Here is a 12,564-nt window from a genome sequence, read left to right as displayed (position 1 = left end):
ACGGGAAATTGAAAGAGGGGTTTAGGGAGGGACAACCTAATAAACACACACACACATATGAGTAAGCAATTCACAAACTACATTTTTAATCTACTACATAAATACTACTGACTAAAACAGGCTTATCTGTCTGCAGCCCAGCCTGGGAGAAAGTCAAGCACCACACATGGCCAAACGGTGTTACTGCAACATACTCCTATAGAAAATTAATGAAGGAATGTAATAACACTAACACATTAAGGGCCACATGTACATACTTTAGAAATTGTGATTTCCTAACTGCAACTCCATGCAAATTGCAATTAGGAAATCACAATTATAAATGTACTAAACTCCATTGAGTTTCTTTTGTGAATCCCAGTGGGTCACACATATACCTTCATCATGAATATTAATGAGATAGGCTGTAATTTGCACCTGATTGGGAATCGCAAAAATCACAGGGTTGGGTGCCTGCTGGGGTCAGCAGATCAGCATGTCTGTCATTGCTTTTAAATAAAACAATCTTTTTTTTTTTTTTTAAACAGCCTATTTTCCTTAAAGGGAAATGGGATGTGTTTTAAAAGAATAAAAATGAAATGTTTAAGTTTCATGTTTTAAGAGTAGGCAGTTTGCTCACAAAAAAATATTTTCTTAACCACTCACAAAGGGTAAGGTGTTCTCTGGGGACATCTTCCCATTTGCAAACGGGTTACCTCCAATTTTTCATTGGCAGTAAGCTGCAAATGTTTTGCAACTGCATTTTGGTCGCAAAACATTCATACATACCTTTCGGGTTCAGTATTAGGAAGGGATGCCCCCCTCAACAAGTCTCTTCCTAATACCAAATTGCAAACCTAAATTGCGATTCATTAACAAGTTACAGAATCGCAATTAGGGATGTATACATTTCAAATAGCACTTTTGCCAGTCGAAAATGGGGCGTATCTGCAACTCGCCCCGTTTGCGACTGTAAAAAAGTTTTGTACTTTTATTATTATTTTGTAATTAAAATAGTCAACATTTTAATTTTAAACAGATATAGAAATATTTAGTACAATATATGGTAAAAGATGATTTATTGTTTTTTTAATGCAATCACAAAAAAATTAATCTAAAACTTATATCCAAGATTGTAATACATTCAACACAAATCGTACTGTGATAGGTCAGGCAGGTACTCTCATTTACTTAATACATTTTTTAAATAAAGAAAGAAAATACAATACTTTAAAATGTTTTAATATGTTAGGTTTCAGTGCATGCGTTGTCCAGTGTTCCTGTGGATATCCTAGGTGAGTAGGAGTGAGGGAAATGTTTTTAATTAGTTTTAATGTAATAATATTTGTATTTACATTTATTTAAATCAATTTAAATGCTATAGGTTTTTTTAAATCTCTCTTTTACTTTCTATAGTTGGAGCTCTGATGCACTCGGGGAAATCCCCACAAACGGGCAGAAAGTTACTAACAGGTATACTCGAGGTATTGGAAACTCATAAGTCTACATCTAGATGTAAAACTGCACATGGAAATAGTGAACTCCACTTATGAGATTTGCATTTAGGTCTAGGTGTACATCTACATGTGGTCAGATTTATACATGCAAACGTATTATTGTGATTGTTGACTTTAGGTTGAACACACATATCTCCACATAATATTGCCTAAATGGGCTATTTCAACCCACTTGTTTCCATATCAGGGACTTTGAATCATCAACTTTGAGAGGCAAACAACCTTTACCACGGATCCTTTATCATTCATGCCTTTACAACATGGCTTTACCACTCAGGTAAGTATTTATTACCTTTACCATGCAGGTAAGTTTGTTTTAATAACAACACAGTTTTAATGTTACTTAACATATTGTATTAGGGTGCTGGTAGACAGAAGTAGGGGTAATTTTATGGCTTAGGGCGGAAAGAGGGAATAGGAGGTCTGAATGAGTTTAGGTTTTGGGGGTTGGTAAATACAAAGGGAGGTAAGAGGGATATATGGTTTAGAAGTGGGTAGAGGTAAATCAAGGTATGGGTATTCTTTTGTATTCAGGGTTGACATAAGTAAAAGGGGTAGGTGAATGTTTTGGGTATGGGGTGGTCACAGGTAACATGCGGTAAGGATAATTTTAGGGATTAGGGATGGGTATAGGTAAAGGCAGGTAAGGGTGATTTTAGGGTTCAGGGATGGGTAGAGGTAAATGGAGGTATGGGTGATTTTAGGGTTCAGGAGTGGGTAGAGATTAAGGGAGGTAGGGGTGGTTTTAGTGTTCTGAGGTGGGTAGGGGTGAAGAGAGCTAAATCTGTTTTTGGTTTAGGGGTGGGTAGAAGTAAATGGTAGTATGGGCTATTTTTTTGAGTTCAGAGATGGATGGATGTAGAGGAAGTAAGTGTCATTTTTGGAATTGGGTGGGTATAGGAAAAAGAGAGGGTACATTTAGGGTTTAGAGTGGGTAGAGGTAAATGGAGGTAATGAGAATCTCGGGCTTTAGGGAAGGTAGAGGTGAAGGTAGGTAATGGTGATTTTAGAGTTTACGAGTGGGCAGAGGAAAAGGGAGGAAAGTGTGATTTTTGGGGTTCAGGTGTGGGTAGAGATAAAGGGAGGTAAGGTTGATTTTAGGGTTCAGAAGTGGGTAGAGGTGATGGGATGAAGGTTTCTTGTTGGTTTTAGGGGTGGGTAGAGGTTAAGGAAGCTAGGGGCAATTTTTGTAATTCAGCGGTGGGTAGGGTAAAGGGAGAATAGGGGATATTTTAAGGCACAGGGGTGGGTAGAGGAAAAGGGAGATAAGCATGCTTTTTGTGTTTAGAGGTGGGTACAGAATGAAGGAGGCAAGGGTAAATTTAGGGTTTAGGAATGGGTAGTGGTAAAGGGAGGTAAGAATGGTTTTATGATTCAGGGGTAAAAAATGTAAAGGAAGGTTATTAGGATACAAAAGGGGCCACGGGAGTTCAAGTGTCAGAAATGAAATGTCTATGTGTGTATACACAAACACATACACGGACATTTAATACAAGTGTGTGCGTATGTTTGCACAATCACACAAACGTGTGACAACGGTGCACTATGTAATGCCATGCATTGTACAGATCAGCGAGTGCATTGAAGTGGCATGCATGACAAGTCATACAACCCCTTTGAGGTTTCTCTGTGCACACACTTCCTCAAGGCAGAGGGAGCTTCAAGGCGGTTCTGTTTTGACAGCTGCACTGGAGTTCGTACATTGATTCGTTCCCTGCTTTGGCTGTCAGCAAACAAGACCACATCCTTCTTCAAAAGCAAAAGTCCTCTTCCTCGCTGGGTTTCAATATACTTTACATTTTTTTCATTGAAATAAAAAAGAACAACCTATTTTACAAAGGCTCAGCAAGCTGAATTGTGTGTAGACATATTGTTATTAACTTGAATGTGGCGATATTTGATTAAACTATAGTCAGGACGCAATATTTATGCCAGTCAATATTCCAAACATGATATTCTGGTGCTATACTCCTTCTGGTCACTGGAACGCGTTCTCTAAATTGCTGTCTCAACGTTACAGCACCTTCAAGGAGCCTTACAACATTATGTGGAACGGGTTATTGAATGCTTGGAAATATCGCTATTGACAATTACACATATTGCTGACATAGTTATGTGTGTGTTCCATGCTCCCTTCAACGTATCGTCCAAGTTTTGAGTGTGGGAGCAATTTCAATTATATGAATTAAAGAGTACTCTAAGAAACATTAGCAGGGTGACCTTAATTACACATGTTGATGTGGGCGGGTTGTAACATTGCTGCAACTTCACATAATCAGGATTTTCCAACTCTACATCTCTACACAGGGCTCGTTGACTATGTATATTGGGGATTTCAGGGCAGGTCCTTGACAGAGTCGTCAACATTTTACTGCACTGTTTATCGAAAATGAAATGGTTTCTGAGGCTACTGGTCACCATCCTTTGGAACTGATGCTTCTCACAAACATAGTTGTACTGAAATAATGGCAGGCACCTAATGCTTGCGTTGTTCTTGCCCAGGCGGTCCTTTTCACCAGGAAACTCCTTGAACTCTAACAGTGTAAGCAATTGGAACGCCTGCATACTTGGCCCAAGTTTATTTTGGTGGTGCAGAGGCGTTTGCACAATACAAAGTGACGGTAGTAAGTCGGGAACCGTGCAAACATCACTCAGATTCTATGCAGTCACATTAACTAAAGTTAAGCATAGTAACATGACCGTGCTTTGTATACAATCCCAGTGCCAAATGAAAATCGGTGTAAACAACAGTCATGCGTGTGAATGGAAGGCATAGTATCAGTTTCCATGGATAAATGTTCATTCTTCTCAAAATCTACATGCATTACGCGAGTCGCTCTTGGGTGAAAGTATATGTAATGATTGCTTTTGATTGTTACCCTCAAATACAACTGCCATGCATTATAGCACTTGATCAGAATCTGTGAACCTTTGCATAATGCTGGACCAGGCTTAACACTGGCGAAATACCAACATTTTTAGGGTTGTACGCTGACGATGACATCAGAAATTCAATATCCGTTAACAATAATATTTCAACCTTTCTAAATCTGGACTTTGCGATCAGTGTGAATGAATCAATAAATCTATGTGGAACAGCAACTTAGAAAGGTTTGAACACTTCGATCCCGCATTTAATAACCTGTAAGAGTTTCAGACTTCCTGACTTCATCCTGGCTTGAACTCGAGCTTTGAACCACTGTCATCTTAAAAGATGGAGAGCCACATGTAATCCTATGGAATGTGCCAGGGTACCAGGCTGCAGCGTGAAGCATCTCTGCGAAGGATGTCGCAGATTGGATGAGGCTCAGCCGCCTAAAGCTGAACTCTGAAAAAACGGAAGTCCTCATCCTCGGCAACACCCCGTCCGCCTGGGACGACTCCTGGTGGCCCACGGCCCTCGGCACCGCACCGACCCCCACAGACCACACCCGCAACCTTGGCTTCATCTTGGACCCTCTTCTCACCATGACCAAGCAAGTCAACGCCGTGTCCTCCGCATGCTTCCTCACCCTCCGCATGCTCCGCAAGATCTTCCGCTGGATCCCCGCCGACACTAGAAAAACCGCGACCCACGCCCTCGTCATGAGCCGCCTGGACTACGGCAACACCCTCTACGCTGGGACCACAGCCAAACTCCCAAATCACCTGCAACGCATTCAAAACGCCTCGGCCCGCCTCATCCTCGACGTACACCGCAACAGCCACATCTCCGCACACCTGAGACACCTGCATTGGCTCCCAGTCAGCAAAAGGATCACCTTTCGACTTCTCACCCACGCACACAAAGCCCTCCACAACAAGGGACCGGAATACCTCAACCGACGCCTCAGCTTCTACGTCCCCACCTGCCTCCTCCGTTCCTCTGGCCTCGCTCTCGCTGCCGTCCCTCGCATCCACCGCTCCACGGCGGGTGGGAGATCTTTCTCCTTCCTGGCGGCCAAGACCTGGAACTCCCTCCCCACCAGCCTCAGGACCACCCAGGACCACTCCGCTTTCCGGAGACTCCTAAAAACCTGGCTTTTCGAGCAGCAGTAACCCCCTCTTTCCCCTAGCGCCTTGAGACCCGCATGGGTGAGTAGCGCGCTTTATAAATGTTAATGATTTGATTTGATTTGTTACAGTGTCTTAGCAAGGTGCCACGTGCCTTAGTGCAATCAAAGCAAATGGGTCCTGATACTGCTGGAAAGTTAGTAAAATAGAACAGTAAGCAGGTCTTAGTGGGTACCATAAGCCTCTGGATACCAGTGCCAACATGCAGGCTTTGTAAATGAAAACAGTGCATATCTGAGCTACTACCATAATAGAACCCCAACAACTTGTTATAGCTTTATTAAAAATATATAAATAAATTTGTATTAAGTTAATATAGTATGACAATGTTGAGTTCATTAAGCTTTCTTCCGTATTTTAATAGAAGTACCACATTGTTAAAAAAAAACCTTCAGGGCACAGTGGGGTGCTCCTTGCTTGGAGCAGCAAACAATAAATCAGTGGCTCCTGCTGCTCATTCATTATTGTTTTTCTTGTTTCTTTTTCGGTGCACCACTACCCACTTGGAACACCCACATCTTTATTTTTTGCTGAGGGTTTCCCAGGGCCCCAGGGGCCCAGACAGCGCCATGTAAGTGGCCCCATGGACCACCATACAGAAGTTGGTAACACATTTGTTTTGTTTTTATCAATCTGAGATGCCCTGGTGCCCACCTGGGGCATCCCACAGCATTATTCCTGTTGGGGGCTATAGGGTGAGGCCAAGGGCCCACGCAGCCCTTTCAGCTCCCTTTGGGCTGCACTGGAGCCAGCAATGTTTGCCTTCATTGCTTTATAATTAGCAGGTGCTTTTTGCCCACCAGCCGCAACCCACAGAATTATATCCATTGAGGGCTGCAGAGGGAGCCTAAGGCCCATGGAGTCCCGCCAGCTTCCCTTCCTGCACTTTTCACGGTTACTGCAGGAGACCATATTGTGGGAGCAGCTTATCTTTTACTATTTCCAAGCCATAGAAATTATGGGGCATATTTAAGAAAAATGGTGCCATAACCAACTACATATCATCTACACATACTTCACATACCTGTAGTGTGCACATACACCTGTCTGCTGCATTATGGTGCACACATACGAATATAAAATTATCTGCCAGAAAAGACCATGGTACAGAATCATGAGAAATGGGGCAGCACCTACTCCAGTGCCACATCACATGCGCCCCTAGTGCCCCCTAACACCACTATGTCTGTTCCGTTTACGAGAAATGGCCCACAATGGTGCAGAGTTTGTAAAAAAAACTGTAACAATCATGGATACCATAGTAGGACTCGGTAGGATTATAGAGGACAGACCTGACCTAAAATATACCATAGTAAGGGACTAAGGTGAAAACTAGCTGTGCCCCCTCCCAAGGCCTGCACTGTGCATGTATAGAAAGTGTCTGTGAGAAACCATGTATTGGAAGCTAGGTAATACTACTGCACCAAAATACATCCTACTAATGTGTGATACACACCCTCATACACTTGATGGCTGCCACAAGCATCATCTGTCACAAAGGGTCACAAAGTGTCACACTGCATGTGTAGTGCCACATGGTAACATGAACGGTACAGTCTGGCTTTGTAGGGCAACTATGGTATCTCAACATTTAACACCTTTGTGGTACAAGGAGGTGGTAGGCTCCATCTAACAATGGAACACTGCTTCAAATAAGGACTGCACCACACATGTTCCTAATTTATAACCATCATTTTGGGATCAATATTAAAATTCCCAGAACCTTGAGCCACTACCTAAGATTGTCATGTCCATCAAGACAATCCAATAAAACCATTGAACATACACTATACCACAAGCAAGTCTGTGTCACCACTCCAACCAAAACAAACAACTGCCATGGTATGTTCCAAACCACGATCAAGCTTCACCAACACATTCTATCACTTTCCTTTGCAGCTGATCAAGGTTATGGCATACAGCCATGGGTGATGACTCCATTTGCCAATTCCAAAATGGTAGAAGAGCGGGCCTACTACGAGGGGCACAGGAAAACTTACAATGTGGTGGAGAGGACCTTTGGGCTCCTGAGACAAAGGTTCAGGTGCCTGGCCCTGACTGAAGAAAGCCTCTTGTATGCTCCATCACTAGTTTTCCAAATAATTCTGGCATGTTCAATCCTCCACAACAGCTGTATTAGAACACATATCCCCTGGGATGACCAGGTTTATGTCCCCAAGTAGGAGGAGGATGATGATGGAGCAGATAATTTAGAGAGGGGACAGAACACTGCTACAGGAGTTCCCAGAAGACTCCACATTGTTGAGAACTTCTACACATAGTCACTATACTAAAAACATCACATTGTAAATAGCACAAATTCAATTCTTTTCACCTGATTCTCCTTGGTTTACTCATCCTTCACTACATATACGATTGGAATGGGGCTCAAACCTCAGTTAGCAGGTAAGAAACAAAAAGGTGACAAGCATGGTAGCAACAACATTTGTGATGTAAGAGGGTCTACTACCTCCATCTCACATGTCAGTAACACGCAATTCACGGGCATATGACTCCTGAAGGCCTAGACCCATGCACCATTACAACTACTGTTCCATCAAGTGGTCAAGGTGCTAATACCTAGCCCATTCACCACAACAACACCATGCCTAACAGGATGTATGCAAGGGGGGCACACATAAGGTAGAGGCTGTCAACAAATGGATATTATGTCCCTCATTACAACCCTGGTGGTCAGTGTTAAAGCGGCGGTAATACTGCCAACAGGCCGGCAGTAAAAAAATGGGATCATGACCATGGCAGATACCGCCAACACATACAGCCACTTTAACACTCCAATCGCCACGGCGGTAGCAACACAACTCGGCGGTAACCGCCAACAGACAGGCGGAAGACAATGTACCACCCACCCCATTACAACCCACCCATCCTCCAGCTTTTCCGGGCAGGACCAACGCCACCAAAAGCATGTGGGAAACAGTACTTGGAAGGGAAACCTCTCAACTCTCGACACTTAACGAAGGACCAGGATGCCATGGAGCCCGAGCTGCACGTTCTGCCCATGCTGGTGTATCTTCTCATATATCAGGAGCACCAACGGCGGCGACGACGACCACGGTGAGTTCAGCACCTAGTAGACAGGGGGACGCGGAGGAAAAAGAGTGACACACACACACGGAACATGCAACATCCCCATCCTCACCCCCAACACCTTACACACACAAGCATGCAACAACATTACAAATATACCCGGTAACCCTCAGGAATAACACAAAGGCAAAAGGAATTGAGTCAAATAAGTGTAATATTAGAAATCTAGAGAAATATGTTCATAAATAAATAAACAGTATGCTCAGCATAAACAATATATACAAATTGAGGGACAATGTCCACACAAAAATAGTCCGTGGCCCACTGGGCCATAACACATAGGCCAAGCCTACACTTGACTCCTGCCTCAAAACGGAGAGATCACTGCAGGGGCATCAGGTCGAAAACACTCAGGCGCCTCAGGGGGGTGGGGGTGCACCTCAGCCAGAAGATGGTACAACGCCACTGCTCCTGGAGGGGGCTCCATGCCCACAGCGATGTCCTAGGGAATGCAAGGCCACAGTCTCTAAAGTCTCTCCAGTGGGTGATTTGCCCACTGCTTGGTCCTGGGGAATGCAAAGCCACAGTCTCTCAAGTGGGTGGTTTGCCCACTACTTGGTCCTGGGGAGTGCAAAGCCACAGTTTCTCTAGTGGGTGGTTTGCCCACTACTTGGTCCTGGGGAGTGCAAGGCCACAGTCTCTCAAGTGGGTGGTTTGCCCTCTGCTTGGTCCCAAAAAGTGCAAGGACACAGTCTCTCAAGTGGGTGGTTTGCCCACTACTTGCTCCTGGGGAGTGCAGGGCCACAGCCCCTCAAGTGGGTGGTTTGCCCACTACTTGGTCCTGGGGAGTGCAAGGCCACAGTCTATCAAGTGGATGGCTTCTTCCACTGGTTCTGGAGGGGGCATTGTGCCCAGTGTGCTTCATCCTGCCAAGGATAGGGTTAGTGGATACCTTTCTCCACTGGTTCTGGAGGGGGCTTTGTGCCCAGTGTGCTTCATCCTGCCAAGGAGAGGGTGAGTGGATGCATTTCTCCACTGGTTCTGCAGGGGGCTTTGTGCCCAGTGAGCTTCATCCTGCCAAGGATAGGGTGAGTGGATGCATTTCTACACTGGTTCTGGAGGGGGCTTCGTGCCCAGTGATGCAGCATGTGGGGGTGCCAGGTCACAGTCCCTCACCTGGGTGTCAAAACCAGGAGATTTGCTGTGGTCAGGATGCATGATAGTCCATGGAGGCAGTGCTACAGTCCTTCCGCCGCCAGCTACGGCTGCACAGTGGTGGTAGTGCCGGTGCTGGTGGGGGTGCTGCCAGTGGTGGGGGGGAGGCTCCAGCCCTTCCCCTGCAGCCTCCGACAGCTGCCCACTGGGCAGTGGTACCACTTTCAGCGGTGCAGGTGGCGGCAGTGGCGGCGGTGGCAGCGCTTGCGGCGGTGCAGGGGGCGGGGCTGACCATGGGGGAGGTGCCGGTGCTGCCAGTGGTGGGGGCAGGCTTCAGCCCTTCTCCTGCAGCCTCAGACGGCTGCCCACTGGGGCTGTTGCTGCTGACAGTCGTGGTGCTTCTGGCGGTGAGGGTGGTGGTGCAGGTGGCGGTGCTGGCTGCAGTGCAGGTGGCGGTGCTGGCGGTTGTGCTGGTAGCCACTAGGCCTTCACCTGCAGGCTCGGACGGCTGAAGTGCCTTGGCTGGTGTTTTGTGCCCCTTCCTGCCCTTGGCAGATGGTGGTGTCACCTTGGGTCTGGCAGCTGGAGTCTTTGAGATGGCCTTGCTGGGTGACTGTGGCTCCTTCCCCTTACTTGATGCTGTCTCCTTCTTCACCTTGTCAGGTGGCAGAATGTTTTTTGCCTTGGCAGGGGTTGGTGGCACACTGGCTGGCCATCTTTGAGCCCCTGACAGCTGCAGGAACCACAGCGGACGTGGACTCGGAGGCTAAGGTGCAGGGCTGGGTTTTGGCCACCCTTGCCAGAGGGGAAGGATGGGGGAGAGGTAGGGAACAGGTCAATGTTGGCTAGGAAAAGCTCCTTAGGGACATTAGGGTGGGAAGAGGGTGAAGGTTTGGGAGTGGAGGAAGAGGGAGTGGTTGTAGGAGGTGTCAGTCTGCTGTGCTTGTGTGCAGGTGCATGAGCTAGATGCTGTTGTGAGGTGGATGGCTGTTGGGTGGGTGTGTGCTTGCGTTTGTGTACTTTGGAAGGAGGTTTCACAGACACAGTGGGAGAGGACACTGGATGAGTGCATGGATGGGGGGGTGGTGACTGCCAGTGAGGGGTGTGTAGTGATGGGCATGCTGGTGATGAAGATAGTGGATGAGGATGTAGTGCATGCAGGTGTGAGTGGAGATGCTACTGGGAAGGAGATGGACAAGGAGGAGGAGGGGGACACAGTGGAGGCAGTGGATGTTGGTTTGTTTGCATGGGGATGAGTGCCTGTGAGATGAAGTGTGGCGCTTGTGTTTGCCTGAGCCACTTTTGTGTGTTGATTTGGGTGAATGCTGGTCTGAAGGTGTGCTTGGGATAGGCTGGGGTTGAGGGGATTGGGACTGGGTAGAGGAAGTTGGAGGGGGAAGGCTAGAGACAGGGACAATGGCTGCCATCAGTGCAGAGGCCAGAGCCTGAAATGCTCTCTGTTGGGACACCACGCCAGAGTGAATGCCCTCCATGTATGCATTTGTTTGTTGCAAATGCCTCTCGACACCCTGGATGGCATTCAGAATGGTTGACTGCCCAACAGTGAGGGATTTCAGGAGGTCAATAGCCTCCTCACTGAGGGCAGCAGGGCTGACTGGGGCAGGGCCTGAGGTGCCTGGGGCGAAGGAGATGCCCACCCTCCTGGAGAAGTGGGCACAGGAAACACGCAGAGGGGCTGATGGGAGGGCGGTACTGGTAGAGGGGGTGGTGGCTGTACCTGTTGTTGGGGTGGGCACAGAGGTGTCCGCCAGGGAGCTTCCATCGGAGGAGGTGTCACTCTCTGTAGTGTCCCTTCCTGTCTCCGTCATGGTGCTCCCCTCGACCTCCATCCCACTGGTGCCCTCACCCTCGGTGGATTCGGCCTCCTGGCCCATGTGGGATGCAGCTCCCTCCGTCGCCGGTGCCTCTGCTCCTCTGCCAGATGATGCTAATGCACACAAGGACAGGGTGATGAAACAAAAAGGGGGGGGGAGAGACAGAGGATACACTTGGTCAATGCCAGCAGCAACACTACTGTTGGCGTACACAACACACAGGGAGCTGCCCTATGCACTAGGCCATGCACTACCAGTTACAATGCTAGTCACCAGCCCATGGGGGACATGGCATTACGCCAACAGCTGCACACCTGAAACCCACAGGAGCCTGCCCAGTAGTGGATGCCCATTAACACCATTGGGTTTGGAGTGCTTCAGAGCCTGCCCAATAAGGGACCTACCCTGCCATGTTCGCACTGGCCTAGGGGCACCCACAGTCCACACCCCCACCCTGTAAATCCTTAACGCGTGCCAACTCATGAATCTGAATTTGTACTCACCCCCTTGTGGCTGCAGTGATGCCCTCAAGCGCACATCCAACTCGGGATAGGCCACCGCCAGGATGCGGATCATCAGGGGGGTCAGGGTATGACAGGCACCCCTTCCTCGTTGGCAGGCCAGCCCCAGCTGGGCCTCTGCCATCTTCCTTGCCCAGAGGCACAGGTCCTCCCACCGTTTGCAGCAGTGGGTGCTCCGCCTGTCAAAGACCCCCAGGGTCCGCACCTCCTTGGCAATGGCACGCTAAATACCCTTTTTCTGATGGGCGCTGACTTGCAGGAAAAATACAGCAGAAAAGGGATTAGTAATACCGTCCAGACCATCACACTCATGGCCCATCATATCCCTCCCATCTACTAAGGCACATACATTGACCACCATACATGACGCGCTATGCCCAGGACACCTCAGCTCCCCCGCTACATGTGGCTTACACACACAGCACTCCATACATTCATGGCCCACGCATCATG

This window comes from Pleurodeles waltl, chromosome 6 (assembly GCF_031143425.1).
Source record: "Pleurodeles waltl isolate 20211129_DDA chromosome 6, aPleWal1.hap1.20221129, whole genome shotgun sequence".
NCBI lineage: Eukaryota > Metazoa > Chordata > Amphibia > Caudata > Salamandridae > Pleurodeles > Pleurodeles waltl.
Note: the sequence above shows the minus strand (reverse complement) of the source record.